Genomic DNA, 25,858 nt, shown 5'->3' with positions numbered 1-25,858 from the left:
AAAGTCTGTGACAAATGTGCATTATATTGGTACTGGAATCATACAGTTCCTCTATGTAACCAGATAATTGCCGAGAAAGGCTGATGTGTAGTGGGCATATCTTCTTCCCTGATGTGATTATTCTCTCCAGCTGAAACTGAGACTCTCAGATCACTTCGTGTCTGCCAACAAAGCAGCAGCAGCTGAAGATGACCAACTTCTTCACGTGTCACAGGGTGATCAGACGTTGCAACAAAAGACATGCAGGTGGTAGAGAGAAGAGAAAAAGCTTACAGCACCTGGTATTCCCAAGCTGTCTCCCATCCAAGTACTAAGCAGGCTCAACCCTGCTTGGCTTCCGAGATCAGACAAGGTCGGGCATGTTCAGGCTAGTGTGGCCGTAAGAAACAATGTGTCTGACAAATGTGCATTATATAAGTACAGGAATCATACGGTTCCTCTATGTAACCAGATAATTGCTGAGAAAGGCTGATGTGTAGTGGGCACATCTTCTTCCCTGACGTGATTATTCTCTTCAGCTGAAACTGAGACTCTCAGATCACTTCGTGTCTTCCAACAAAGCAGCAGCAGCTGAAGATGGCCAACTTTCTCATGTGTCACAGGGTGATCAGACGTTGCAACAAAAGACATGCAGGTTGTAGAGAGAAGAGAAAATGCTTACAGCACCTGGTATTCCCAAGCAGTCTCCCATTAAAGTACTAACCAGGCCCAACCCTCCTTGGCTTCCGAGATCAGACGAGGTCGGGCTTATTCAGGGTGGTATGGCCGTAAGGAACAATTTCTGTGACAAATGTGCATTATATAGGTACTGGAATCATACAATTCCTCTATGTAACCAGATAATTGCAGAGAAAGGCTGACTTGTTATGGGCACATCTTCTTCCCTGATGTGATTATTCTCTGCAGCTGAAACTGAGACTCTCAGATCACTTCGTGTCTGCCAACAAAGCAGCAGCAGCTGAAGATGACCAACTTCCTCATGTGTCACAGGGGGATCAGACGTTGCAACAAAAGACATGCAGGTGGTCGAGAGAAGACAAAAAGCTTACAGCTCCTGGTATTCCCAAGCGGTCTCCCATTTAAGTACTAACCAGGCCCAACCCTCCTTGGCTTCCGAGATAAGACGAGGTCGGGCATGTTCAGGGTGGTGTGGCCGTAAGCAACAATGTCTGTGACAAATGTGCATTATATAGGTACTGGAATCATACGGTTCCTCTATGTAACCAGATAATTGCAGAGAAAAGCTGACTTGTAGTGGGCACATCTTCTTCCCTGACGTGATTATTCTCTGCAGCTGAAACTGAGACTCTCAGATCACTTCGTGTCTGCCAACAAAGCAGCAGCAGCTGAAGATGACCAACTTCCTCATGTGTCACAGGGTGATCAGACGTTGCAACAAAAGACATGCAGGTGGTAGAGAGAAGAGAAAAAGCTTAAAGCACCTGGTATTCCCAGGCAGTCTACCTTCCAAGTACTAACCAGGCCCAAACCTGCTTGGCTTCCGAGATCGTGCTTATTCAGGGTGGTGTGGCTGTAAGCAACAATATATGTGACAAATGTGCCTTATATAAGTACTGGAATCATACACTTCCTCTATGTAACCAGATAATTGCCGAGAAAGGCTGACTTGTAGTGGGCACATCTTCTTCCCTGATGTGATTATTCTCTGCAGCTGAAACTGAGACTCTCAGATCACTTTGTGTCTGCCAACAAAGCAGCAGCAGCTGAAGATGACCAACTTCCTCATGTGTCACAGGGTGATCAGACGTTGCAACAAAAGACATGCAGGTGGTAGAGAGAAGAGAAAAAGCTTACAGCACCTGGTATTCCAAAGCAGTCTCCCATGTAAGTACTAACCAGGCCCATCCGTGCTTGGCTTCCGAGATCGGACAAGGTCGGATATGTTGAGGGTGGTGTGGCCGTAAGCAACAAAGTCTGTGACAAATGTGCATTATATTGGTACTGGAATCATACAGTTCCTCTATGTAACCAGATAATTGCCGAGAAAGGCTGATGTGTAGTGGGCATATCTTCTTCCCTGATGTGATTATTCTCTCCAGCTGAAACTGAGACTCTCAGATCACTTTGTGTCTGCCAACAAAGCAGCAGCAGCTGAAGATGACCAACTTCCTCATGTGTCACAGGGTGATCAGACGTTGCAACAAAAGACATGCAGGTGGTAGAGAGAAGAGAAAAAGCTTACAGCACCTGGTATTCCCAAGCAGTCTCCCACCCAAGTACTAACCAGGCACAACCCCGCTTGGCTTCCGAGATCGGACGAGGTCGGGCATATTATATTCAGGGTGGTGTGGCCGTAAGCGACAATCTCTGTGACAAATGTGCATTATATAGGTACTGGAATCATACGGTTCCTCTATGTAACCAGATAATTGCAGAGAAAGGCTTATGTGTAGTGGGCACATCTTCTTCCCTGACGTGATTATTCTCTGCAGCTGAAACTGAGACTCTCAGATCACTTCGTGTCTGCCAACAAAGCAGCAGAAGCTGAAGATGACCAACTTCCTCATGTGTCACAGGGTGATCAGACGTTGCAACAAAAGACATTCAGGTGGTCCAGAGAAGAGATAAAGCTTACAGCACCTGGTATTCCCAAGTGGTCTCCCACCCAAGTACTAACCAGGCCAACCGTGCTTGGCTTCCGAGATCAGACGAGGTCAGGCATGTTCAGGGTGGTGTTGCCGTAAGCGACAATGTCTGTGACAAATGTGCATTATATAGGTACTGGAATCATACGGTTCCTCTATGTAACCAGATAATTGCCGAGAAAGGCTTATGTGTAGTGGGCACATCTTCTTCCCTGACGTGATTATTCTCTGCAGCTGAAACTGAGACTCTCAGATCACTTCGTGTCTGCAAACAAAGCAGCAGAAGCTGAAGATGACCAACTTCCTCATGTGTCACAGGGTGATCAGACGTTGCAACAAAAGACATTCAGGTGGTCCAGAGAAGAGATAAAGCTTACAGCACCTGGTATTCCCAAGCAGTCTCCCACCCAAGTACTAACCAGGCCAACCGTGCTTGGCTTCCGAGATCAGACGAGGTCAGGCATATTGAGGGTGGTGTGGCCGTAAGCAACAATGTCTGTGACAAATGTGCATTATATAGGTACTGGAATCATACAGTTCCTCTATGTAACCAGATAATTGCCGAGAAAGGCTGATGTGTAGGGGGCACATCTTCTTCCCTGACGTTATTATTCTCTTCAGTTGAAAATGAGACTCTCAGATCACTTCGTGTCTGCCAACAAAGCAGCAGAAGCTGAAGATGACAAACTTCCTCATGTGTCACAGGGTGATCAGATGTTGCAACAAAAGACATGCAGGTGGTAGAGAGAAGATAAAAAGCTTACAGCACCTGGTATTCCCAAGCAGTCTCCCATTGAAGTACGAACCAGGCCCAACCCTGCTTGGCTTCCAGGATAAGACAAGGTGGGGCTTATTCAGGGTGGTGTGGCCGTAAGCAACAATGTTTGTTACAAATGTGAATTATATAGGTACTGGAATCATACACTTCCTCTATGAAACCAGATAATTGCCGAGAAAGGCTGATGTGTAGTGGGCATATCATCTTCTCTGATGTGATCATTCTCTTCAGCTGAAACTGAGACTCTCAGATCACTTCGTGTCTGCCAACAAAGCAGCAGCAGCTGAAGATGACCAACTTCCTCATGTGTCACAGGGTGATCAGACGTTGCAACAAAACACATGCAGGTGGTAGAGAGAAGAGAAAAAGCTTACAGCACCTGGTATTCCCAAGCGGTCTCCCACCCAAGTACTAACCAGGCCCAACAATGCTTGGCTTCCGAGATCAGACGAGGTCAGGCAAATTCAGGGTGGTGTGGCCGTAAGTAACAATGTCTGTGACAAATGTGCATTATATAAGTACAGGAATCATACGGTTCCTCTATGTAACCAGATAATTGATGAGAAAGGCTGATGTGTAGTGGGCACATCTTCTTCCCTGACGTGATTATTCTCTTCAGCTGAAACTGAGATTCTCAGTTCACTTCGTGTCTTCCAACAAAGCAGCAGCAGCTGAAGATGACCAACTTCTTCACGTGTCACAGGGTGATCAGACGTTGCAACAAAAGACATGCAGGTGGTAGAGAGAAGAGAAAAAGCTTACAGCACCTGGTATTCCCAAGCTGTCTCCCATCCAAGTACTAACCAAGTACAACCCTGCTTGGCGTCCGAGATCAGACGAGGTCGGGCTTATTCAGGGTGGTGTGGCCGTAAGCAACAATGTCTCTGACAAATGTGCATTATATAGGTACTTGAATCATGCGGTTCCTCTATGCAACCAGATAATTGCCGAGAAAGGCTGATGTGTAGCGGGCAAATCATCTTCTCTGATGTGATCATTCTCTGCAACTGAAACTGAGACTCTCAGATCACTTCGTGTCTGCCAACAAAGCAGCAGCAGCTGAAGATGGCCAACTTCCTCATGTGTCACAGGGTGATCAGACGTTGCAACAAAAGACATGCAGGTGGTAGAGAGAAGAGAAAACGCTTACAGCACCTGGTATTCCCAAGCAGTCTCCCATTAAAGTACTAACCAGGCCCAACCCTCCTTGGCTTCCGAGATCAGACGAGGTCGGGCATATTCAGGGTGGTGTGGCCGTAAGGAACAATTTCTGTGACAAATGTGCATTATATAGGTACTGGAATCATACAATTCCTCTATGTAACCAGATAATTGCAGAGAAAGGCTGACTTGTTATGGGCACATCTTCTTCCCTGATGTGATTATTCTCTGCAGCTGAAACTGAGACTCTCAGATCACTTCGTGTCTGCCAACAAAGCAGCAGCAGCTGAAGATGACCAACTTCCTCATGTGTCACAGGGTGATCAGACGTTGCAACAAAAGACATGCAGGTGGTCGAGAGAAGACAAAAAGCTTACAGCTCCTGGTATTCCCAAGCGGTCTCCCATTTAAGTACTAACCAGGCCCAACCCTCCTTGGCTACCGAGATCAGACGAGGTCGGGCATGTTCAGGGTGGTGTGGCCGTAAGCAACAATGTCTGTGACAAATGTGCATTATATAGGTACTGGAATCATACGGTTCCTCTATGTAACCAGATAATTGCCGAGAAAGGCTGACTTGTAGTGGACAAATCTTCATCCCTCATGTGATCATTCTCTGCAGCTGAAACTGAGACTCTCAGATCACTTCGTGTCTGCCAACAAAGCAGCAGCAGCTGAAGATGACCACCTTCCTCATGTGTCACAGGGTGATCAGACGTTGCAACAAAAGACATGCAGGTGGTCGAGAGAAGAGAAAAAGCTTACAGCACCTGGTATTCCCAAGAGGTCTTCCATCCAAGTACTAACCACGCCCAACCCTCCTTGGCTTCCGAGATCAGACGAGGTCGGGTATGTTCAGGGTGGTGTGGCCGTAAGCAACAATGTCTCTGACAAATGTGCATTATATAGGTACTGGAATCATACGGTTCCTCTATGCAACCAGATCATTTCCGAGAAAGGCTGATGTGTAGTGGGCACATCTTCTGCCCTGACGTGATTATTCTCTGCAGCTGAAACTGAGACTCTCAGATCACTTTGTGTCTGCCAACACAGCAGCAGCAGCTGAAGATGACCAACTTCCTCATGTGTCACAGGGTGATCAGACGTTGCAACAAAAGACATGCAGGTGGTAGAGAGAAGAGAATCAGCTTACAGCACCTGGTATTCCCAGATATTCTACCATCCAAGTACTAAGCAGGCTCAACCCTGTTTGGCTTCCGAGATCAGACGTGGTCAGGCATATTCAGGGTGGTGTGGCCGTAAGCAACCATAACTGTGACAAATGTGCATTATATAGGTACTGGAATCATACAGTTCCTCTATGTAACCAGATAATTGCCGAGAAAAGCTGATAAGTAGTGGGCACATCTTCTTCCCTTACGTGATTATTCTCTCGAGCTGAAACTGAGACTCTCAGATCACTTTGTGTCTGCCAACAAAGCAGCAGAAGCTGAAGATGACCAACTTCCTCATGTGTCACAGGGTGATCAGACGTTGCAACAAAAGACATGCAGGTGGTACAGAGAAGAGAAAAAGCTTACAGCACCTCGTATTCCGAAGTGGTCTCCCATCCAAATACTAACGAGGCCCAACCCTGCTTTTCTTCCAAGATCAGACGAGGTCAGGTATATTCAGGGTGGTGCGGCCGTAAGCAACAATATCGGTGACAAATGTGCATTATATAGGTACTGGAATCATACACTTCCTCTGTGTAACCAGATAATTGCCGAAAAAGGCTGACTTGTAGTGGGCACATCATCTTCCTCCTTGATGTGATTATTCTCTTCAGCTGAAACTGAGACTCTCAGATCACCTCGTGTCTATCAACAAAGCAGCAGCAGCTGAAGATGACCAACTTCTTCACGTGTCACAGGGTGATCAGACGTTGCAACAAAAGACATGCAGGTGGTAGAGAGAAGAGAAAAAGCTTACAGCACCTGGTATTCCCAAGCTGTCTCCCATCCAAGTACTAACCAGGTACAACCTTCTTGGTGTCCGAGATCAGACGAGGTCGGGCTTATTCAAGGTGGTGTGGCCGTAAGCAACAATGTCTCTGACAAATGTGCATTATATAGGTATTGGAATCATACGGTTCCTCTATGCAACCAGATAATTGCCGAGAAAGGCTGATGTGTAGCGGGCAAATCATCTTCTCTGATGTGATCATTCTCTGCAACCGAAACTGAGACTCTCAGATCACTTTGTGTCAGCCAACAAAGCAGCAGCAGCTGAAGATGACCAACTTCCTCATGTGTCACAGGGTGATCAGACGTTGCAACAAAAGACATGCAGGTTGTAGAGAGAAGAGAAAACGCTTACAGCACCTGGTATTCCCAAGCAGTCTCCCATCCAAGTACTAGGCAGGTTCAACCCTGCTTGGCTTCCGAGATCAGACGAGGTCGGGTATGTTCAGGGTGGTGTGGCCGTAAGCAACAATGTGTCTGACAAAAGTGCATTATATAAGTACAGGAATCATACGGTTCCTCTATGTAACCAGATAATTGCTGAGAAAGGCTGATGTGTAGTGGGCACATCTTCTTCCCTGACGTGATTATTCTCTTCAGTTGAAACTGAGACTCTCAGATCACTTCGTGTCTTCCAACAAAGCAGCAGCAGCTGAAGATGGCCAACTTCCTCATGTGTCACAGGGTGATCAGACGTTGCAAGAAAAGACATGCAGGTTGTAGAGAGAAGAGAAAACGCTTACAGCACCTGGTATTCCCAAGCAGTCTCCCATTAAAGTACTAACCAGGCCCAACCCTCCTTGGCTTCCGAGATCAGACGAGGTCGGGCTTATTCAGGGTGGTGTGGCCGTAAGGAACAATTTCTGTGACAAATGTGCATTATATAGGTACTGGAATCATACAATTCCTCTATGTAACCAGATAATTGCAGAGAAAGGCTGACTTGTTATGGGCACATCTTCTTCCCTGATGTGATCATTCTCTGCAGCTGAAACTGAGACTCTCAGATCACTTCGTGTCTGCCAACAAAGCAGCAGCAGCTGAAGATGACCAACTTCCTCATGTGTCACAGGGTGATCAGACGTTGCAACAAAAGACATGCAGGTGGTCGAGAGAAGACAAAAAGCTTACAGCTCCTGGTATTCCCAAGTGGTCTCCCATCCAAGTACTAACCAGGCCCAACCCTCCTTGGCTACCGAGATCAGACGAGGTCGGGCATGTTCAGGGTGGTGTGGCCGTAAGCAACAATGTCTGTGACAAATGTGCATTATATAGGTACTGGAATCATACGGTTCCTCTATGTAACCAGATAATTGCCGAGAAAGGCTGACTTGTAGTGGGTTCATCTTCTTCCCTCATGTGATCATTCTCTGCAGCTGAAACTGAGACTCTCAGATCACTTCGTGTCTGCCAACAAAGCAGCAGAAGCTGAAGATGACCACCTTCCTCATGTGTCACAGGGTGATCAGACGTTGCAACAAAAGACATGCAGGTGGTCGAGAGAAAAGAAAAAGCTTACAGCACCTGGTATTCCCAAGAGGTCTTCCATCCAAGTACTAACCACGCCCAACCCTCCTTGGCTTCCGAGATCAGACGAGGTCGGGTATGTTCAGGGTGGTGTGGCCGTAAGCAACAATGTCTCTGACAAATGTGCATTATATAGGTACTGGAATCATACGGTTCCTCTATGCAACCAGATCATTTCCGAGAAAGGCTGATGTGTAGTGGGCACATCTTCTTCCCTGACGTGATTATTCTCTGCAGCTGAAACTGAGACTCTCAGATCACTTTGTGTCTGCCAACAAAGCAGCAGCAGCTGAAGATGACCAACTTCCTCATGTGTCACAGGGTGATCAGACGTTGCAACAAAAGACATGGAGGTGGTAGAGAGAAGAGAATCAGCTTACAGCACCTGGTATTCCCAGATAGTCCACCATCCAAGTACTAACCAGGCCCAACCCTGCTTTTCTTCCAAGATCAGACGAGGTCAGGCATATTCAGGGTGGTGCGGCCGTAAGCAACAATAGCTGTGACAAATGTGCATTATATAGGTACTGGAATCATACACTTCTTCTATGTAACCAGATAATTGCAGAGAAAGGCTGACTTGTAGTGGGCACATCTTCTTCCCTGACGTGATTATTCTCTGTAGCTGAAACTGAGACTCTCAGATCACTTTGTGTCTGCCAACAAAGCAGCAGCAGCTGAAGATGACCAACTTCCTCATGTGTCACAGGGTGATCAGACGTTGCAACAAAAGACATGCAGGTGGTAGAGAGAAGAGAAGAAGCTTACAGCACCTGGTATTCCCAGATAGTCCACCATCCAAGTACTAACCAGGCCCAACCCTGCTTTTCTTCCAAGATCAGACGAGGTCAGGCATATTCAGGGTGGTGCGGCCGTAAGCAACAATAGCTGTGACAAATGTGCATTATATAGGTACTGGAATCATACACTTCTTCTATGTAACCAGATAATTGCAGAGAAAGGCTGACTTGTAGTGGGCACATCTTCTTCCCTGACGTGATTATTCTCTGTAGCTGAAACTGAGACTCTCAGATCACTTTGTGTCTGCCAACAAAGCAGCAGCAGCTGAAGATGACCAACTTCCTCATGTGTCACAGGGTGATCAGACGTTGCAACAAAAGACATGCAGGTGGTAGAGAGAAGAGAAGAAGCTTACAGCACCTGGTATTCCCAAGCAGTCTCCCATCCAAGCACTAAGCAGGCTCAACCCTGCTTGGCTTCCGAGATCATACGAGGTCGGGCATGTTCAGGGTGGTGTGGCCGTAAGCAACAATGTCTCTGACAAATGTGCATTATATAGGTACTGGAAGCATACGGTTCCTCTATGCAACCAGATAATTGCCGAGAAAGGCTGATGTGTAGCGGGCATATAATCTTCTCTGATGTGATCATTCTCTTCAGCTGAAACTGAGACTCTCAGATCACTTCGTGTCTGCCAACAAAGCAGCAGAAGCTGAAGATGACCAACTTCCTCATGTGTCACAGGGTGATCAGACGTTGCAACAAAAGACATGCAGGTGGTAGAGAGAAGAGAAGAAGCTTACATCACCTGGTATTCCGAAGTGGTCTCCCATCCAAGTACTAACCAGGCCCAACCCTGCTTTTCTTCCAAGATCAGACGAGGTCAGGCATATTCAGGGTGGTGCGGCCGTAAGCAACAATAGCTGTGACAAATGTGCATTATATAGGTACTGGAATCATACACTTCTTCTATGTAACCAGATAATTGCAGAGAAAGGCTGACTTGTAGTGGGCACAACTTCTTCCCTGATGTGATTATTCTCTTCAGCTGAAACTGAGACTCTCAGATCACTTCGTGTCTGCCAACAAAGCAGCAGAAGCTGAAGATGACCAACTTCCTCATGTGTAACAGGGTGATCAGACGTTGCAACAAAAGACATGCAGGTGGTATAGAGAAGAGAAAAAGCTTACAGCACCTGGTATTCCCAAGCGGTCTCCCATTCAAGTCCTAACCAGGCCCAACCCTGCTTGGCTTCCGAGATCAGACGAGGTCGGGCTTATTCAGGGTGGTGTGGCCGTAAGCAACAATAGCTGTGACAAATGTGCATTATATAGGTACTGGGATCATACACTTCCTCTGTGTAACCAGATAATTGCCGAAAAAGGCTGACTTGTAGTGGGTTCATCTTCCTCCTTGATGTGATTATTTTCTTCAGCTGAAAATGAGACTCTCAGATCACCTCGTGTCTATCAACAAAGCAGCAGCAGCTGAAGATGACCAACTTCTTCACGTGTCACAGGGTGATCAGACGTTGCAACAAAAGACATGCAGGTGGTAGAGAGAAGAGAAGAAGCTTACAGCACCTGGTATTCCCAAGCAGTCTCCCATCCAAGCACTAAGCAGGCTCAACCCTGCTTGGCTTCCGAGATCATACGAGGTCGGGCATGTTCAGGGTGGTGTGGCCGTAAGCAACAATGTCTCCGACAAATGTGCATTATATAGCTACTGGAAGCATACGGTTCCTCTATGCAACCAGATAATTGCCGAGAAAGGCTGATGTGTAGCGGGCATATAATCTTCTCTGATGTGATCATTCTCTTCAGCTGAAACTGAGACTCTCAGATCACTTCGTGTCTGCCAACAAAGCAGCAGAAGCTGAAGATGACCAACTTCCTCATGTGTCACAGGGTGATCAGACGTTGCAACAAAAGACATGCAGGTGGTAGAGAGAAGAGAAGAAGCTTACATCACCTGGTATTCCGAAGTGGTCTCCCATCCAAGTACTAACCAGGCCCAACCCTGCTTTTCTTCCAAGATCAGACGAGGTCAGGCATATTCAGGGTGGTGCGGCCGTAAGCAACAATAGCTGTGACAAATGTGCATTATATAGGTACTGGAATCATACACTTCTTCTATGTAACCAGATAATCGCAGAGAAAGGCTGACTTGTAGTGGGCACAACTTCTTCCCTGATGTGATTATTCTCTTCAGCTGAAACTGAGACTCTCAGATCACTTCGTGTCTGCCAACAAAGCAGCAGAAGCTGAAGATGACCAACTTCCTCATGTGTAACAGGGTGATCAGACGTTGCAACAAAAGACATGCAGGTGGTATAGAGAAGAGAAAAAGCTTACAGCACCTGGTATTCCCAAGCGGTCTCCCATTCAAGTCCTAACCAGGCCCAACCCTGCTTGGCTTCCGAGATCAGACGAGGTCGGGCTTATTCAGGGTGGTGTGGCCGTAAGCAACAATATCGGTGACAAGTGTGCATTATATAGGTACTGTGATCATACACTTCCTCTGTGTAACCAGATAATTGCCGAAAAAGGCTGACTTGTAGTGGGTTCATCTTCCTCCTTGATGTGATTATTCTCTTCAGCTGAAAATGAGACTCTCAGATCACCTCGTGTCTATCAACAAAGCAGCAGCAGCTGAAGATGACCAACTTCTTCACGTGTCACAGGGTGATCAGACGTTGCAACAAAAGACTTGCAGGTGGTAGAGAGAAGAGAAAAAGCTTACAGCACCTGGTGTTCCCAAGCTGTCTCCCATCCAAGTACTAACCAGTTACAACCCTGTTTGGCGTCCGAGATCAGACGAGGTCGGGCTTATTCAGGGTGGTGTGGCCGTAAGCAACAATGTCTCTGACAAATGTGCATTATATAGGTACTGGAATCATACGGTTCCTCTATGCAACCAGATAATTGCCGAGAAAGGCTGATGTGTAGCGGGCAAATCATCTTCTCTGATGTGATCATTCTCTGCAACTGAAACTGAGACTCTCAGATCACTTTGTGTCAGCCAACAAAGCAGCAGCAGCTGAAGATGACCAACTTCCTCATGTGTCACAGGGTGATCAGACGTTGCAACAAAAGACATGCAGGTGGTAGAGAGAAGAGAAAAAGCTTACAGCACCTGGTATTCCCAGAATGTCTACCACCCAAGTACTAACCAGGCCCAAACCTGCTTGGCTTCTGAGATCAGATGAGGTTGGGCATATTCAGGGTGGTGTGGCCGTAAGCAACCATAACTGTGACAAATGTGCATTATATAGGTACTGGAATCATACAGTTCCTCTGTGTAACCAGATAATTGCCGAAAAAGGCTGACTTGTAGTGGGTTCATCTTCATCCTTGATGTGATTATTCTCTTCAGCTGAAACTGAGACTCTCAGATCACCTCGTGTCTATCAACAAAGCAGCAGCAGCTGAAGATGACCAACTTCTTCACGTGTCACAGGGTGATCAGACGTTGCAACAAAAGACATGCAGGTGGTAGAGAGAAGAGAAAAAGCTTACAGCACCTGGTATTCCCAAGATGTCTCCCATCCAAGTACTAACCAGGTACAACCTTCTTGGTGTCCGAGATCAGGCGAGGTCGGGCTTATTCAGGGTGGTGTGGCCGTAAGCAACAATGTCTCTGACAAATGTGCATTATATAGGTACTGGAATCATACGGTTCCTCTATGCAACCAGATAATTGCCGAGAAAGGCTGATGTGTAGCGGGCAAATCATCTTCTCTGATGTGATCATTCTCTGCAACTGAAACTGAGACTCTCAGATCACTTTGTGTCAGCCAACAAAGCAGCAGCAGCTGAATATGACCAACTTCCTCATGTGTCACAGGGTGATCAGACGTTGCAACAAAAGACATGCAGGTTGTAGAGAGAAGAGAAAACGCTTACAGCACCTGGTATTCCCAAGCAGTCTCCCATCCAAGTACTAAGGAGGCTCAACCCTGCTTGGCTTCCGAGATCAGACGAGGTCGGGCATGTTCAGGGTGGTGTGGCCGTAAGCAACAATGTGTCTGACAAATGTGCATTATATAACTACAGGAATCATACGGTTCCTCTATGTAACCAGATAATTGCTGAGAAAGGCTGATGTGTAGTCGGCACATCTTCTTCCCTGACGTGATTATTCTCTTCAGTTGAAACTGAGACTCTCAGATCACTTCGTGTCTTCCAACAAAGCAGCAGCAGCTGAAGATGGCCAACTTCCTCGTGTGTCACAGGGTGATCAGACGTTGCAACAAAAGACATGCAGGTTGTAGAGAGAAGAGAAAACGCTTACAGCACCTGGTATTCCCAAGCAGTCTCCCATTAAAGTACTAACCAGGCCCAACCCTCCTTGGCTACCGAGATCAGACGAGGTCGGGCATGTTCAGGGTGGTGTGGCCGTAAGCAACAATGTCTGTGACAAATGTGCATTATATAGGTACTGGAATCATACGGTTCCTCTATGTAACCAGATAATTGCCGAGAAAGGCTGACTTGTAGTGGGCACATCTTCTTCCCTCATGTGATCATTCTCTGCAGCTGAAACTGAGACTCTCAGATCACTTCGTGTCTGCCAACAAAGCAGCAGAAGCTGAAGATGACCAACTTCCTCATGTGTCACAGGGTGATCAGACGTTGCAACAAAAGACATGCAGGTGGTTGAGAGAAGAGAAAAAGCTTACAGCACCTGGTGTTCCCAAGCTGTCTCCCATCCAAGTACTAACCAGGTACAACCCTGTTTGGCGTCCGAGATCAGACGAGGTCGGGCTTATTCAGGGTGGTGTGGCCGTAAGCAACAATGTCTCTGACAAATGTGCATTATATAGGTACTGGAATCATACGGTTCCTCTATGCAACCAGATAATTGCCGAGAAAGGCTGATGTGTAGCGGGCAAATCATCTTCTCTGATGTGATCATTCTCTGCAACTGAAACTGAGACTCTCAGATCACTTCGTGTCAGCCAACAAAGCAGCAGCAGCTGAAGATGACCAACTTCCTCATGTGTCACAGGGTGATCAGACGTTGCAACAAAAGACATGCAGGTGGTAGAGAGAAGAGAAAAAGCTTACAGCACCTGGTATTCCCAGAATGTCTACCATCCAAGTACTAACCAGAACCAAACCTCCTTGGCTTCTGAGATCAGATGAGGTTGGGCATATTCAGGGTGGTGTGGCCGTAAGCAACCATAACTGTGACAAATGTGCATTATATAGGTACTGGAATCATACGGTTCCTCTATGCAACCAGATAATTGCCGAGAAAGGCTGATGTGTAGCGGGCAAATCATCTTCTCTGATGTGATCATTCTCTGCAACTGAAACTGAGACTCTCAGATCACTTTGTGTCAGCCAACAAAGCAGCAGCAGCTGAAGATGACCAACTTCCTCATGTGTCACAGGGTGATCAGACGTTGCAACAAAAGACATGCAGGTGGTCGAGAGAAGAGAAAAAGCTTACAGCACCTGGTATTCCCAAGAGGTCTTCCATCCAAGTACTAAGGAGGCTCAACCCTGCTTGGCTTCCGAGATCAGACGAGGTCGGGCATGTTCAGGGTGGTGTGGCCGTAAGCAACAATGTGTCTGACAAATGTGCATTATATAACTACAGGAATCATACGGTTCCTCTATGTAACCAGATAATTGCTGAGAAAGGCTGATGTGTAGTCGGCACATCTTCTTCCCTGACGTCATTATTCTCTTCAGTTGAAACTGAGACTCTCAGATCACTTCGTGTCTTCCAACAAAGCAGCAGCAGCTGAAGATGGCCAACTTCCTCGTGTGTCACAGGGTGATCAGACGTTGCAACAAAAGACATGCAGGTTGTAGAGAGAAGAGAAAACGCTTACAGCACCTGGTATTCCCAAGCAGTCTCCCATTAAAGTACTAACCAGGCCCAACCCTCCTTGGCTACCGAGATCAGACGAGGTCGGGCATGTTCAGGGTGGTGTGGCCGTAAGCAACAATGTCTGTGACAAATGTGCATTATATAGGTACTGGAATCATACGGTTCCTCTATGTAACCAGATAATTGCCGAGAAAGGCTGACTTGTAGTGGGCAAATCTTCTTCCCTCATGTGATTATTCTCTGCAGCTGAAACTGAGACTCTCAGATCACTTCGTGTCTACCAACAAAGCAGCAGCAGCTGAAGATGACCAACTTCCTCATGTGTCACAGGGTGATCAGACGTTGCAACAAAAGACATGCAGGTGGTAGAGAGAAGAGAAAAAGCTTACAGCACCTGGTGTTCCCAAGAGGTCTCCCATCCAAGTACTAACCAGGTACAACCCTGTTTGGCGTCCGAGATCAGACGAGGTCGGGCATGTTCAGGGTGGTGTGGCCGTAAGCAACAATGTCTCTGACAAATGTGCATTATATAGGTACTGGAATCATACGGTTCCTCTATGTAACCAGATAATTGCCGAGAAAAGCTGATAAGTAGTGGGCACATCTTCTTCCCTGACGTGATTATTCTCTCGAGCTGAAACTGAGACTCTCAGATCACTTTGTGTCTGCCAACAAAGCAGCAGCAGCTGAAGATGACCAACTTCCTCATGTGTCACAGGGTGATCAGACGTTGCAACAAAAGACATGCAGGTGGTAGAGAGAAGAGAAAAAGCTTACAGCACCTGGTGTTCCCAAGCTGTCTCCCATCCAAGTACTAACCAGGTACAACCCTGTTTGGCGTCCGAGATCAGACGAGGTCGGGCTTATTCAGGGTGGTGTGGCCGTAAGCAACAATGTCTCTGACAAATGTGCATTATATAGGTACTGGAATCATACGGTTCCTCTATGCAACCAGATAATTGCTGAGAAAGGCTGATGTGTAGCACGCAAATCATCTTCTCTGATGTGATCATTCTCTGCAACTGAAACTGAGACTCTCAGATCACTTTGTGTCTGCCAACAAAGCAGCAGCAGTAACTGAAGATGACCAACTTCCTCATGTGTCACAGGGTGATCAGACGTTGCAACAAAAGACATGCAGGTGGTAGAGAGAAGAGAAGAAGCTTACAGCACCTTGTATTCCCAAGCGGTCTCCCATCCAAGTACTAACCAGCCCCAACCCTGCTTGGCTTCCGAGATCAGACGAGGTCGGGTATATTCAGGGTGGTGTGGCCGTAAGCGACAATTTCTGTGACAAATGTGCATTATATAGGTAATGGAGTCATACGGTTCCTCTATGTAACCAGATAATTGCCGAGAAAGGCTGATGTGTAGTGGGCACATCTTGTTCCCTGACGTGATAATTCTCTCCAGCTGAAAATGAGACTCTCAGATCACTTTGTGTCTGCCAACAAAGCAGCAGAAGCTGAAGATGACCAACTTCCTCATGTGTCACAGGGTGATCAGACGTTGCAACAAAAGACATGCAGGTGGTAGAGAGAAGAGAAAAAGCTTACAGCACCTGGTATTCCAAAGCAGTCTCCCATCTAAGTACTAACCAGGCCCAACCGTGCTTGGCTTCCGTGATCGGACAAGGTCGGATATGTTGAGGGTGGTGTGGCCGTAAGCAACAAAGTCTGTGACAAATGTGCATTATATTGGTACTGGAATCATACAGTTCCTCTATGTAACCAGATAATTGCCGAGAAAGGCTGATGTGTAGTGGGCATATCTTCTTCCCTGATGTGATTATTCTCTCCAGCTGAAACTGAGACTCTCAGATCACTTCGTGTCTGCCAACAAAGCAGCAGCAGCTGAAGATGACCAACTTCTTCACGTGTCACAGGGTGATCAGACGTTGCAACAAAAGACATGCAGGTGGTAGAGAGAAGAGAAAAAGCTTACAGCACCTGGTATTCCCAAGCTGTCTCCCATCCAAGTACTAAGCAGGCTCAACCCTGCTTGGCTTCCGAGATCAGACAAGGTCAGGCATGTTCAGGGTAGTGTGGCCGTAAGAAACAATGTGTCTGACAAATGTGCATTATATAAGTACAGGAATCATACGGTTCCTCTATGTAACCAGATAATTGCTGAGAAAGGCTGATGTGTAGTGGGCACATCTTCTTCCCTGACGTGATTATTCTCTTCAGCTGAAACTGAGACTCTCAGATCACTTCGTGTCTTCCAACAAAGCAGCAGCAGCTGAAGATGGCCAACTTTCTCATGTGTCACAGGGTGATCAGACGTTGCAACAAAAGACATGCAGGTTGTAGAGAGAAGAGAAAATGCTTACAGCACCTGGTATTCCCAAGCAGTCTCCCATTAAAGTACTAACCAGGCCCAACCCTCCTTGGCTTCCGAGATCAGACGAGGTCGGGCTTATTCAGGGTGGTATGGCCGTAAGGAACAATTTCTGTGACAAATGTGCATTATATAGGTACTGGAATCATACAATTCCTCTATGTAACCAGATAATTGCAGAGAAAGGCTGACTTGTTATGGGCACATCTTCTTCCCTGATGTGATTATTCTCTGCAGCTGAAACTGAGACTCTCAGATCACTTCGTGTCTACCAACAAAGCAGCAGCAGCTGAAGATGACCAACTTCCTCATGTGTCACAGGGTGATCAGACGTTGCAACAAAAGACATGCAGGTGGTAGAGAGAAGAGAAAAAGCTTACAGCACCTGGTGTTCCCAAGAGGTCTCCCATCCAAGTACTAACCAGGTACAACCCTGTTTGGCGTCCGAGATCAGACGAGGTCGGGCATGTTCAGGGTGGTGTGGCCGTAAGCAACAATGTCTCTGACAAATGTGCATTATATAGGTACTGGAATCATACGGTTCCTCTATGTAACCAGATAATTGCCGAGAAAAGCTGATAAGTAGTGGGCACATCTTCTTCCCTGACGTGATTATTCTCTCGAGCTGAAACTGAGACTCTCAGATCACTTTGTGTCTGCCAACAAAGCAGCAGCAGCTGAAGATGACCAACTTCCTCATGTGTCACAGGGTGATCAGACGTTGCAACAAAAGACATGCAGGTGGTAGAGAGAAGAGAAAAAGCTTACAGCACCTGGTGTTCCCAAGCTGTCTCCCATCCAAGTACTAACCAGGTACAACCCTGTTTGGCGTCCGAGATCAGACGAGGTCGGGCTTATTCAGGGTGGTGTGGCCGTAAGCAACAATGTCTCTGACAAATGTGCATTATATAGGTACTGGAATCATACGGTTCCTCTATGCAACCAGATAATTGCTGAGAAAGGCTGATGTGTAGCGCGCAAATCATCTTCTCTGATGTGATCATTCTCTGCAACTGAAACTGAGACTCTCAGATCACTTTGTGTCTGCCAACAAAGCAGCAGCAGTAACTGAAGATGACCAACTTCCTCATGTGTCACAGGGTGATCAGACGTTGCAACAAAAGACATGCAGGTGGTAGAGAGAAGAGAAGAAGCTTACAGCACCTTGTATTCCCAAGCGGTCTCCCATCCAAGTACTAACCAGCCCCAACCCTGCTTGGCTTCCGAGATCAGACGAGGTCGGGCATATTCAGGGTGGTGTGGCCGTAAGCGACAATTTCTGTGACAAATGTGCATTATATAGGTAATGGAGTCATACGGTTCCTCTATGTAACCAGATAATTGCCGAGAAAGGCTGATGTGTAGTGGGCACATCTTGTTCCCTGACGTGATAATTCTCTCCAGCTGAAAATGAGACTCTCAGATCACTTTGTGTCTGCCAACAAAGCAGCAGAAGCTGAAGATGACCAACTTCCTCATGTGTCACAGGGTGATCAGACGTTGCAACAAAAGACATGCAGGTGGTAGAGAGAAGAGAAAAAGCTTACAGCACCTGGTATTCCAAAGCAGTCTCCCATCTAAGTACTAACCAGGCCCAACCGTGCTTGGCTTCCGTGATCGGACAAGGTCGGATATGTTGAGGGTGGTGTGGCCGTAAGCAACAAAGTCTGTGACAAATGTGCATTATATTGGTACTGGAATCATACAGTTCCTCTATGTAACCAGATAATTGCCGAGAAAGGCTGATGTGTAGTGGGCATATCTTCTTCCCTGATGTGATTATTCTCTCCAGCTGAAACTGAGACTCTCAGATCACTTCGTGTCTGCCAACAAAGCAGCAGCAGCTGAAGATGACCAACTTCTTCACGTGTCACAGGGTGATCAGACGTTGCAACAAAAGACATGCAGGTGGTAGAGAGAAGAGAAAAAGCTTACAGCACCTGGTATTCCCAAGCTGTCTCCCATCCAAGTACTAAACAGGCTCAACCCTGCTTGGCTTCCGAGATCAGACAAGGTCAGGCATGTTCAGGGTGGTGTTGCCGTAAGCGACAATGTCTGTGACAAATGTGCATTATATAGGTACTGGAATCATACGGTTCCTCTATGTAACCAGATAATTGCCGAGAAAGGCTTATGTGTAGTGGGCACATCTTCTTCCCTGACGTGATTATTCTCTGCAGCTGAAACTGAGACTCTCAGATCACTTCGTGTCTGCAAACAAAGCAGCAGAAGCTGAAGATGACCAACTTCCTCATGTGTCACAGGGTGATCAGACGTTGCAACAAAAGACATTCAGGTGGTCCAGAGAAGAGATAAAGCTTACAGCACCTGGTATTCCCAAGCAGTCTCCCACCCAAGTACTAACCAGGCCAACCGTGCTTGGCTTCCGAGATCAGACGAGGTCAGGCATATTGAGGGTGGTGTGGCCGTAAGCAACAATGTCTGTGACAAATGTGCATTATATAGGTACTGGAATCATACAGTTCCTCTATGTAACCAGATAATTGCCGAGAAAGGCTGATGTGTAGGGGGCACATCTTCTTCCCTGACGTTATTATTCTCTTCAGTTGAAAATGAGACTCTCAGATCACTTCGTGTCTGCCAACAAAGCAGCAGAAGCTGAAGATGACAAACTTCCTCATGTGTCACAGGGTGATCAGATGTTGCAACAAAAGACATGCAGGTGGTAGAGAGAAGAGAAAAAGCTTACAGCACCTGGTATTCCCAAGCAGTCTCCCATTGAAGTACGAACCAGGCCCAACCCTGCTTGGCTTCCAGGATAAGACAAGGTGGGGCTTATTCAGGGTGGTGTGGCCATAAGCAACAATGTTTGTTACAAATGTGAATTATATAGGTACTGGAATCATACACTTCCTCTATGAAACCAGATAATTGCCGAGAAAGGCTGATGTGTAGTGGGCATATCATCTTCTCTGATGTGATCATTCTCTTCAGCTGAAACTGAGACTCTCAGATCACTTCGTGTCTGCCAACAAAGCAGCAGCAGCTGAAGATGACCAACTTCCTCATGTGTCACAGGGTGATCAGACGTTGCAACAAAACACATGCAGGTGGTAGAGAGAAGAGAAAACGCTTACAGCACCTGGTATTCCCAAGCGGTCTCCCACCCAAGTACTAACCAGGCCCAACAATGCTTGGCTTCCGAGATCAGACGAGGTCAGGCAAATTCAGGGTGGTGTGGCCGTAAGTAACAATGTCTGTGACAAATGTGCATTATATAAGTACAGGAATCATACGGTTCCTCTATGTAACCAGATAATTGATGAGAAAGGCTGATGTGTAGTGGGCACATCTTCTTCCCTGACGTGATTATTCTCTTCAGCTGAAACTGAGATTCTCAGTTCACTTCGTGTCTTCCAACAAAGCAGCAGCAGCTGAAGATGACCAACTTCTTCACGTGTCACAGGGTGATCAGACGTTGCAACAAAAGACATGCAGGTGGTAGAGAGAAGAGAAAAGCTTACAGCACCTGGTATTCCCAAGCTGTCTCCCATCCAAGTACTAACCAGGTACAACCCTGCTTGGCGTCCGAGATCAGACGAGGTCGGGCTTATTCAGGGTGGTGTGGCCGTAAGCAACAATATCTCTGACAAATGTGCATTATATAGGTACTTGAATCATACGGTTCCTCTATGCAACCAGATAATTGCCGAGAAAGGCTGATGTGTAGCGGGCAAATCATCTTCTCTGATGTGATCATTCTCTGCAACTGAAACTGAGACTCTCAGATCACTTCGTGTCTGCCAACAAAGCAGCAGAAGCTGAAGATGACCACCTTCCTCATGTGTCACAGGGTGATCAGACGTTGCAACAAAAGACATGCAGGTGGTAGAGAGAAGAGAAAAAGCTTACAGCACCTGGTATTCCGAAGTGGTCTCCCATTCAAGTACTAACCAGGCCCAACCCTGCTTTTCTTCCAAGATCAGACGAGGTCGGGCATATTCAGGGTGGTGCGGCCGTAAGCAACAATAACTGTGACAAATGTGCATTATATAGGTACTGGAATCATACACTTCTTCTATGTAACCAGAGAATTGCAGAGAAAGGCTGACTTGTAGTGGGCACATCTTCTTCCCTGATGTGATTATTCTCTGCAGCTGAAACTGAGACTCTCAGATCACTTCGTGTCTGCCAACAAAGAAGCAGCAGCTGCTGAAGATGACCAACTTCCTCATGTGTCACAGGGTGATCAGACGTTGCAACAAAAGACATGCAGGTGGTAGAGAGAAGAGAAGAAGCTTACAGCACCTGGTATTCCCAAGCAGTCTCCCATCCAAGTACTAAGCAGGCTCAACCCTGTTTGGCTTCCGAGATCACACGAGGTTGGGCATATTCAGGGTGGTGTGGCCGTAAGTAACAATGTCTGTGACAAATGTGCATTATATAGGTACTGGAATCATACGGTTCCTCTATGCAACCAGATAATTGCCAAGAAAGGCTAACTTGTAGTGGGCACATCTTCTTCCCCGATGTGATTATTCTCTACAGCTGAAACTGAGACTCTCAGATCACTTCGTGTCTGCCAACAAAGCAGCAGCTGCTGAAGATGACCAACTTCCTCATGTGTCACAGGGTGATCAGACGTTGCAACAAAAGACATGCAGGTGGTAGAGAGAAGAGAAAAAGCTTACAGCACCTGGTATTCCCAAGCGGTCTCTCATCCAAGTACTAACCAGGGCCAACCCTCCTTGGCTTCTGAGAGCAGACGAGGTCAGACATATTCAGGGTGGTTGGGCCGTAAGCAACAATCTCTGTGACAAATGTGCATTATATAGGCAATGGAATCATATGGTTCCTCTATGTAACAAGATAATTGCCGAGAAAGGCTGATAAGTAGTGGAAACATCTTCCCTGACGTGATTATTCTCTCCAGCTGAAACTGAGACTCTCATATCACTTCGTGTCTGCCAACAAAGCAGCAGCAGCTGAAGATGACCAACTTCTTCATGTGTCACAGGGTGATCAGACGTTGCAACAAAAGACATGTAGGTGGTAGAGAGAAGAGAAAAAGCTTACAGCACCTGGTATTCGCAAGCGGTCTCCCATTCAAGTACTAACCAGGTCCAACCCTGCTTGGGTTCTTAGATCAGACGAGGTCGGGCATATTCAGGGTGGTGTGGCCGTAAGTAACATTATCTGTGACAAATGTGCATTATATAGGTACTGGAATCATACGGTTCCTCTATGCAACCAGATAATTGCCAAGAAAGGCTGATATGTAGTGGGCACATCTTGTTCCCTGACGTGATAATTTTCTCCAGCTGAAAATGAGACTCTCAGATCACTTCGTGTCTGCCAACAAAGCAGCAGAAAATGAAGATGACCAACTTCCTCATGTGTCACAGGGTGATCATACGTTGCAACAAAAGACATGCAGGTGGTTGAGAGAAGAGAAAAAGCTTACAGCACCTGATAATCCCAAGGGGTCTCCCATCCAAGTACTAAACAGGCCCAACCCTAATTGGCTTCCAAGATCAGACGAGGTCGGGCATATTCAGGGTGGTGTGGCCGTAAACAACCATGTCTGTGACAAATATAAATTGTATAGGTACAGGAATCATACGGTTCCTCTATATAACCAGATAATTGCCAAGAAAGGCTGACTTGTAGTGAGCACATCTTCTTCCCTGACGTGATCATTCTCTTCAGCTGAAACTGAGACTCTCAGATCACTTCATGTCTGCCAACAAAGCAGCAGCAGCTGAAGATGACCAACTTCCTCATGTGTCACAGGGCGATCAGACATTGCAGAAAAAGACATGCAGGTGGTAGAGAGAAGAGAAAAAGCTTACAGCACCTGGTATTCCCAAGCGGTCTAACATTCAAGTACTAACCAGGCCCAACCCTGCTTGGGTTCCGAGATTAGACGAGGTCGGGCATATTCAGGGTGGTGTGGCCGTAAGTAACAATGTCTGTGACAAATGTGCATTATATAGGTACTGGAATCATACGGTTCCTCTATGCAACCAGATAATTGCCGAAAAAGGCTGACTTGTAGTGGGTTCATCTTCTTCCCTGATGTGATTATTCTCTGGTACTGAAACTGAGACTCTCAGATCACTTTGTGTCTGCCAACAAAGCAGCAGCAGCTGAAGATGACCAACTTCCTCATGTGTCACAGGGCGATCAGACATTGCAACAAAAGACATGCAGGTGGTAAAGAGAAGAGAAAAAGCCTACAGCACCTGGTATTCCCAAGCGGTCTCCCATTCAAGTACTAACCAGGCCAAACCCTGCTTGGCTTCCGAGATCAGATGAGGTCGGGCTTATTCAGGGTGGTATGGCCGTAAGTAACAATCTCTCTGAAAAATGTTTATAATATAGGTACTGGAATCATACGGTTCCTCTATATAACCAGATAATTGCAGAGAAAGGCTGATGTGTAGCGGGCATATCATCTTCTCTGATGTGATCATTCTCTTCAGCTGAAACTGAGACTCTCAGATCACTTCGTGTCTGCCAACAAAGCAGCAGCAGCTGAAGATGACCAACTTCCTCATGTGTCACAGGGTGGTCAGACGTTGCAACAAAAGACATGCAGGTGGTAGAGAGAAGAGAAAAAGCTTACAGCACCTGGTATTCCCAAGCAGTCTCCCATTCAAGTACTAACAAGGCCCAACCCTGCTTGGCTTCCAAGATGAGACGAGGTCGGGCATGTTCAGGGTGGTGTGGCCGTAAGCAACAATGTCTGTGACAAATGTGCATTATATAGGTACTGGAATAATACAGTTCCTCTATGTAACCAGATAATTGTCGAGAAAGGCTAACTTGTAGTGGGCACATCTTCTTCCCTGATGTGATTATTCTCTCGAGCTGAAACTGAGACTCTCAGATCACTTCGTGTCTGCCAACAAAGCAGCAGCAGCTGAAGATGACCAACTTCCTCATGTGTCACAGGGTGGTCAGACGTTGCAACAAAAGACATGTAGGTGGTAGAGAGAAGAGAAAAAGCTTACAGCACCTGGTATTCGCAAGCGGTCTCCCATTCAAGAACTAACCAGGCCCAACCCTGCTTGGCTTCCGAGATCAGACGAGGTTGAGCTTATTCAGGGTGGTGTGGCGGTAAGCAACGCTATCTGTTACAAATGTGTATTATATAGGTACTGGAATCATACACTTCCTCTATGTAACCAGATAATTGCCAAGAAAGGCTGACTTGTAGTGGGCACATCTTCTTCCCTGATGTGATTATTCTCTGCAGCTGAAACTCTGAGATCACTTTGTATCTGCCAACAAAGCAGCAGCAGCTGAAGATGACCAACTTCTTCACGTGTCACAGGGTGATCAGACGTTGCAACAAAAGACATGGAGGTGGTAGAGAGAAGAGAAAAAGCTTACAGCACCTGGTATTCCCAAGCGGTGTCCCATCAAAGTACTAACCAGGCCCAGCCCTCCTTGGCTTCCGAGATCAGACAAGGTCAGACATATTCAGGGTGGTTTGGCCGTAAGTAACAATCTCCGTGACAAATGTGCATTATATAGGCAATGGAATCATACACTTCCTCTATGTAACCAGATAATTGCCGAGAAAGGCTGACTTGTAGTGGGCACATCTTCTTCCCTGATGTGATTATTCTCTGCAGCTGAAACTGAGACTCTCAGATCACTTCGTGTCTGCCAACAAAGAAGCAGCAGCAGCTGAAGATGACCAACTTCCTCATGTGTCACAGGAGGATCAGACGTATCCACAAAAGACATGAAGGTGGTAGAGAGTAGAGAAGAAGCTTACAGCACCTGGTATTCCCAAGTGGTCTCCCATCCAAGTACTAACCAGGCCCAACCCTGCTTGGCTTCCGAGATCAGATGAGGTCGGGCATTTTCCGGGTGGTGTGGCCGTAAGCAGCAATGTCTCTGACAAATGTGCATTATATAGGTACTGGAATCATACGGTTCCTCTATGCAACCAGATAATTGCCGAGAAAGTTTGATGTGTAGCGGGTAAATCATCTTCTCTGATGTGATCATTCTCTGCAACTGAAACTGAGACTCTCAGATCACTTCATGTCTGCCAACAAAGCAGCAGCAGCTGAAGATGACCAACTTCCTCATGTGTCACAGGGTGGTCAGACGTTGCAACAAAAGACATGCAGGTGGTTGAGAGAAGAGAAAAAGCTTACAGCACCTGGTATTCCCAAGCGGTCTCTCATCCAAGTACTAACCAGGCACAACCCTGCTTGGCTTCCGAGATCAGACGAGGTCGGGCATATTCAGGGTGGTGTGGCCGTAAGCAACAATGTCTGTGACAAATGTGCATTATATAGGTACTGGAATCATACAGTTCCTCTATGTAACCAGATTATTGCCGAGAAAAGCTGATAAGTAGTGGGCACATCTTCTTCCCTGACGTGATTATTCTCTCGAGCTGAAACTGAGACTCTCAGATCACTTCGTGTCAGCCAACAAAGCAGCAGCAGCTGAAGATGACCACCTTCCTCATGTGTCACAGGGTGATCAGACGTTGCAACAAAAGACATGCAGGTGGTAGAGAGAAGAGAAAAAGCTTACAGCACCTGGTATTCGCAAGCGGTCTCCCATTCAAGAACTAACCAGGCCCAACCCTGCTTGGCTTCCGAGATCAGACGAGGTTGAGCTTATTCAGGGTGGTGTGGCGGTAAGCAACGATATCTGTTACAAATGTGTATTATATAGGTACTGGAATCATACACTTCCTCTATGTAACCAGATAATTGCCGAGAAAGGCTGACTTGTAGTGGGCACATCTTCTTCCCTGATGTGATTATTCTCTGCAGCTGAAACTGAAACTCTGAGATCACTTTGTGTCTGCCAACAAAGCAGCAGCAGCTGAAGATGACCAACTTCTTCGCGTGTCACAGGGTGATCAGACGTTGCAACAAAAGACATGGAGGTGGTAGAG

At 46.7% G+C, this 25,858-nt stretch overlaps 1 non-coding gene and 61 pseudogenes across 1 annotated transcript; all 62 read right to left on the bottom strand.

Moving 5' to 3' along the window:
• Positions 1–266: 266 nt before the first annotated feature.
• LOC140296839 (5S ribosomal RNA) lies at positions 267–385 on the bottom strand (annotated as a pseudogene).
• A 269-nt stretch (positions 386–654) lies between these two features.
• On the bottom strand, positions 655–773 carry LOC140318342 (5S ribosomal RNA; annotated as a pseudogene).
• Positions 774–1,042: 269 nt separating this feature from the next.
• Positions 1,043–1,161, bottom strand: LOC140288914 (5S ribosomal RNA; annotated as a pseudogene).
• A 647-nt stretch (positions 1,162–1,808) lies between these two features.
• LOC140294679 (5S ribosomal RNA) lies at positions 1,809–1,927 on the bottom strand (annotated as a pseudogene).
• Positions 1,928–2,196: 269 nt separating this feature from the next.
• Positions 2,197–2,320, bottom strand: LOC140271142 (5S ribosomal RNA; annotated as a pseudogene).
• Positions 2,321–2,589: 269 nt separating this feature from the next.
• On the bottom strand, positions 2,590–2,707 carry LOC140287094 (5S ribosomal RNA; annotated as a pseudogene).
• A 269-nt stretch (positions 2,708–2,976) lies between these two features.
• LOC140293461 (5S ribosomal RNA) lies at positions 2,977–3,094 on the bottom strand (annotated as a pseudogene).
• A 269-nt stretch (positions 3,095–3,363) lies between these two features.
• LOC140297291 (5S ribosomal RNA) lies at positions 3,364–3,482 on the bottom strand (annotated as a pseudogene).
• A 269-nt stretch (positions 3,483–3,751) lies between these two features.
• On the bottom strand, positions 3,752–3,870 carry LOC140273225 (5S ribosomal RNA; annotated as a pseudogene).
• A 269-nt stretch (positions 3,871–4,139) lies between these two features.
• LOC140292640 (5S ribosomal RNA) lies at positions 4,140–4,258 on the bottom strand (annotated as a pseudogene).
• A 269-nt stretch (positions 4,259–4,527) lies between these two features.
• LOC140275618 (5S ribosomal RNA) lies at positions 4,528–4,646 on the bottom strand (annotated as a pseudogene).
• Positions 4,647–4,915: 269 nt separating this feature from the next.
• Positions 4,916–5,034, bottom strand: LOC140306168 (5S ribosomal RNA; annotated as a pseudogene).
• A 269-nt stretch (positions 5,035–5,303) lies between these two features.
• On the bottom strand, positions 5,304–5,422 carry LOC140300508 (5S ribosomal RNA; annotated as a pseudogene).
• Positions 5,423–5,691: 269 nt separating this feature from the next.
• On the bottom strand, positions 5,692–5,810 carry LOC140295803 (5S ribosomal RNA; annotated as a pseudogene).
• Positions 5,811–6,079: 269 nt separating this feature from the next.
• Positions 6,080–6,198, bottom strand: LOC140279292 (5S ribosomal RNA; annotated as a pseudogene).
• Positions 6,199–6,470: 272 nt separating this feature from the next.
• On the bottom strand, positions 6,471–6,588 carry LOC140297001 (5S ribosomal RNA; annotated as a pseudogene).
• A 269-nt stretch (positions 6,589–6,857) lies between these two features.
• On the bottom strand, positions 6,858–6,976 carry LOC140319409 (5S ribosomal RNA; annotated as a pseudogene).
• A 269-nt stretch (positions 6,977–7,245) lies between these two features.
• Positions 7,246–7,364, bottom strand: LOC140288576 (5S ribosomal RNA; annotated as a pseudogene).
• A 269-nt stretch (positions 7,365–7,633) lies between these two features.
• Positions 7,634–7,752, bottom strand: LOC140299647 (5S ribosomal RNA; annotated as a pseudogene).
• Positions 7,753–8,021: 269 nt separating this feature from the next.
• LOC140300507 (5S ribosomal RNA) lies at positions 8,022–8,140 on the bottom strand (annotated as a pseudogene).
• A 269-nt stretch (positions 8,141–8,409) lies between these two features.
• On the bottom strand, positions 8,410–8,528 carry LOC140278954 (5S ribosomal RNA; annotated as a pseudogene).
• Positions 8,529–8,797: 269 nt separating this feature from the next.
• On the bottom strand, positions 8,798–8,916 carry LOC140278950 (5S ribosomal RNA; annotated as a pseudogene).
• Positions 8,917–9,185: 269 nt separating this feature from the next.
• Positions 9,186–9,304, bottom strand: LOC140289117 (5S ribosomal RNA; annotated as a pseudogene).
• Positions 9,305–9,573: 269 nt separating this feature from the next.
• Positions 9,574–9,692, bottom strand: LOC140283226 (5S ribosomal RNA; annotated as a pseudogene).
• A 269-nt stretch (positions 9,693–9,961) lies between these two features.
• On the bottom strand, positions 9,962–10,080 carry LOC140300169 (5S ribosomal RNA; annotated as a pseudogene).
• Positions 10,081–10,349: 269 nt separating this feature from the next.
• Positions 10,350–10,468, bottom strand: LOC140289116 (5S ribosomal RNA; annotated as a pseudogene).
• A 269-nt stretch (positions 10,469–10,737) lies between these two features.
• LOC140283221 (5S ribosomal RNA) lies at positions 10,738–10,856 on the bottom strand (annotated as a pseudogene).
• Positions 10,857–11,125: 269 nt separating this feature from the next.
• LOC140300168 (5S ribosomal RNA) lies at positions 11,126–11,244 on the bottom strand (annotated as a pseudogene).
• Positions 11,245–11,513: 269 nt separating this feature from the next.
• LOC140296432 (5S ribosomal RNA) lies at positions 11,514–11,632 on the bottom strand (annotated as a pseudogene).
• A 269-nt stretch (positions 11,633–11,901) lies between these two features.
• On the bottom strand, positions 11,902–12,020 carry LOC140293887 (5S ribosomal RNA; annotated as a pseudogene).
• A 656-nt stretch (positions 12,021–12,676) lies between these two features.
• Positions 12,677–12,795, bottom strand: LOC140291154 (5S ribosomal RNA; annotated as a pseudogene).
• Positions 12,796–13,064: 269 nt separating this feature from the next.
• LOC140315416 (5S ribosomal RNA) lies at positions 13,065–13,183 on the bottom strand (annotated as a pseudogene).
• Positions 13,184–13,452: 269 nt separating this feature from the next.
• Positions 13,453–13,571, bottom strand: LOC140292601 (5S ribosomal RNA; annotated as a pseudogene).
• A 657-nt stretch (positions 13,572–14,228) lies between these two features.
• On the bottom strand, positions 14,229–14,347 carry LOC140287798 (5S ribosomal RNA; annotated as a pseudogene).
• A 269-nt stretch (positions 14,348–14,616) lies between these two features.
• Positions 14,617–14,735, bottom strand: LOC140315405 (5S ribosomal RNA; annotated as a pseudogene).
• Positions 14,736–15,004: 269 nt separating this feature from the next.
• Positions 15,005–15,123, bottom strand: LOC140304091 (5S ribosomal RNA; annotated as a pseudogene).
• A 269-nt stretch (positions 15,124–15,392) lies between these two features.
• On the bottom strand, positions 15,393–15,511 carry LOC140292600 (5S ribosomal RNA; annotated as a pseudogene).
• A 272-nt stretch (positions 15,512–15,783) lies between these two features.
• Positions 15,784–15,902, bottom strand: LOC140299884 (5S ribosomal RNA; annotated as a pseudogene).
• Positions 15,903–16,171: 269 nt separating this feature from the next.
• Positions 16,172–16,290, bottom strand: LOC140295510 (5S ribosomal RNA; annotated as a pseudogene).
• Positions 16,291–16,559: 269 nt separating this feature from the next.
• On the bottom strand, positions 16,560–16,678 carry LOC140296261 (5S ribosomal RNA; annotated as a pseudogene).
• A 269-nt stretch (positions 16,679–16,947) lies between these two features.
• On the bottom strand, positions 16,948–17,066 carry LOC140318336 (5S ribosomal RNA; annotated as a pseudogene).
• Positions 17,067–17,335: 269 nt separating this feature from the next.
• LOC140304084 (5S ribosomal RNA) lies at positions 17,336–17,454 on the bottom strand (annotated as a pseudogene).
• A 269-nt stretch (positions 17,455–17,723) lies between these two features.
• On the bottom strand, positions 17,724–17,842 carry LOC140292599 (5S ribosomal RNA; annotated as a pseudogene).
• A 272-nt stretch (positions 17,843–18,114) lies between these two features.
• Positions 18,115–18,233, bottom strand: LOC140301131 (5S ribosomal RNA; annotated as a pseudogene).
• A 269-nt stretch (positions 18,234–18,502) lies between these two features.
• On the bottom strand, positions 18,503–18,621 carry LOC140295509 (5S ribosomal RNA; annotated as a pseudogene).
• Positions 18,622–18,890: 269 nt separating this feature from the next.
• Positions 18,891–19,009, bottom strand: LOC140293671 (5S ribosomal RNA; annotated as a pseudogene).
• Positions 19,010–19,278: 269 nt separating this feature from the next.
• On the bottom strand, positions 19,279–19,396 carry LOC140293460 (5S ribosomal RNA; annotated as a pseudogene).
• A 657-nt stretch (positions 19,397–20,053) lies between these two features.
• On the bottom strand, positions 20,054–20,172 carry LOC140284421 (5S ribosomal RNA; annotated as a pseudogene).
• Positions 20,173–20,440: 268 nt separating this feature from the next.
• On the bottom strand, positions 20,441–20,559 carry LOC140290577 (5S ribosomal RNA; annotated as a pseudogene).
• A 269-nt stretch (positions 20,560–20,828) lies between these two features.
• Positions 20,829–20,947, bottom strand: LOC140299586 (5S ribosomal RNA; annotated as a pseudogene).
• Positions 20,948–21,219: 272 nt separating this feature from the next.
• Positions 21,220–21,338, bottom strand: LOC140294548 (5S ribosomal RNA; annotated as a pseudogene).
• A 269-nt stretch (positions 21,339–21,607) lies between these two features.
• On the bottom strand, positions 21,608–21,726 carry LOC140294308 (5S ribosomal RNA; annotated as a pseudogene).
• Positions 21,727–21,992: 266 nt separating this feature from the next.
• On the bottom strand, positions 21,993–22,111 carry LOC140294161 (5S ribosomal RNA; annotated as a pseudogene).
• A 269-nt stretch (positions 22,112–22,380) lies between these two features.
• LOC140289071 (5S ribosomal RNA) lies at positions 22,381–22,499 on the bottom strand (annotated as a pseudogene).
• A 269-nt stretch (positions 22,500–22,768) lies between these two features.
• Positions 22,769–22,887, bottom strand: LOC140292732 (5S ribosomal RNA; annotated as a pseudogene).
• Positions 22,888–23,156: 269 nt separating this feature from the next.
• On the bottom strand, positions 23,157–23,275 carry LOC140299693 (5S ribosomal RNA; annotated as a pseudogene).
• A 269-nt stretch (positions 23,276–23,544) lies between these two features.
• On the bottom strand, positions 23,545–23,663 carry LOC140292905 (5S ribosomal RNA; annotated as a pseudogene).
• Positions 23,664–23,932: 269 nt separating this feature from the next.
• Positions 23,933–24,051, bottom strand: LOC140293936 (5S ribosomal RNA; annotated as a pseudogene).
• A 263-nt stretch (positions 24,052–24,314) lies between these two features.
• LOC140293073 (5S ribosomal RNA) lies at positions 24,315–24,433 on the bottom strand (annotated as a pseudogene).
• Positions 24,434–24,705: 272 nt separating this feature from the next.
• LOC140300211 (5S ribosomal RNA) lies at positions 24,706–24,824 on the bottom strand. The gene has a single exon (XR_011914809.1). It is a non-coding gene; the product is annotated as a 5S ribosomal RNA (ribosomal RNA).
• A 269-nt stretch (positions 24,825–25,093) lies between these two features.
• Positions 25,094–25,212, bottom strand: LOC140300021 (5S ribosomal RNA; annotated as a pseudogene).
• Positions 25,213–25,481: 269 nt separating this feature from the next.
• Positions 25,482–25,600, bottom strand: LOC140293934 (5S ribosomal RNA; annotated as a pseudogene).
• Positions 25,601–25,858: the final 258 nt, after the last annotated feature.

Source organism: Leuresthes tenuis, unplaced genomic scaffold (genome assembly GCF_036924035.1).
Source record: "Leuresthes tenuis unplaced genomic scaffold, fLeuTen1.0.hap1 SCAF_1, whole genome shotgun sequence".
NCBI classification, from domain to species: Eukaryota; Metazoa; Chordata; class Actinopteri; order Atheriniformes; family Atherinopsidae; genus Leuresthes; species Leuresthes tenuis.
This window is presented reverse-complemented; position numbering and strand designations above follow the sequence as displayed.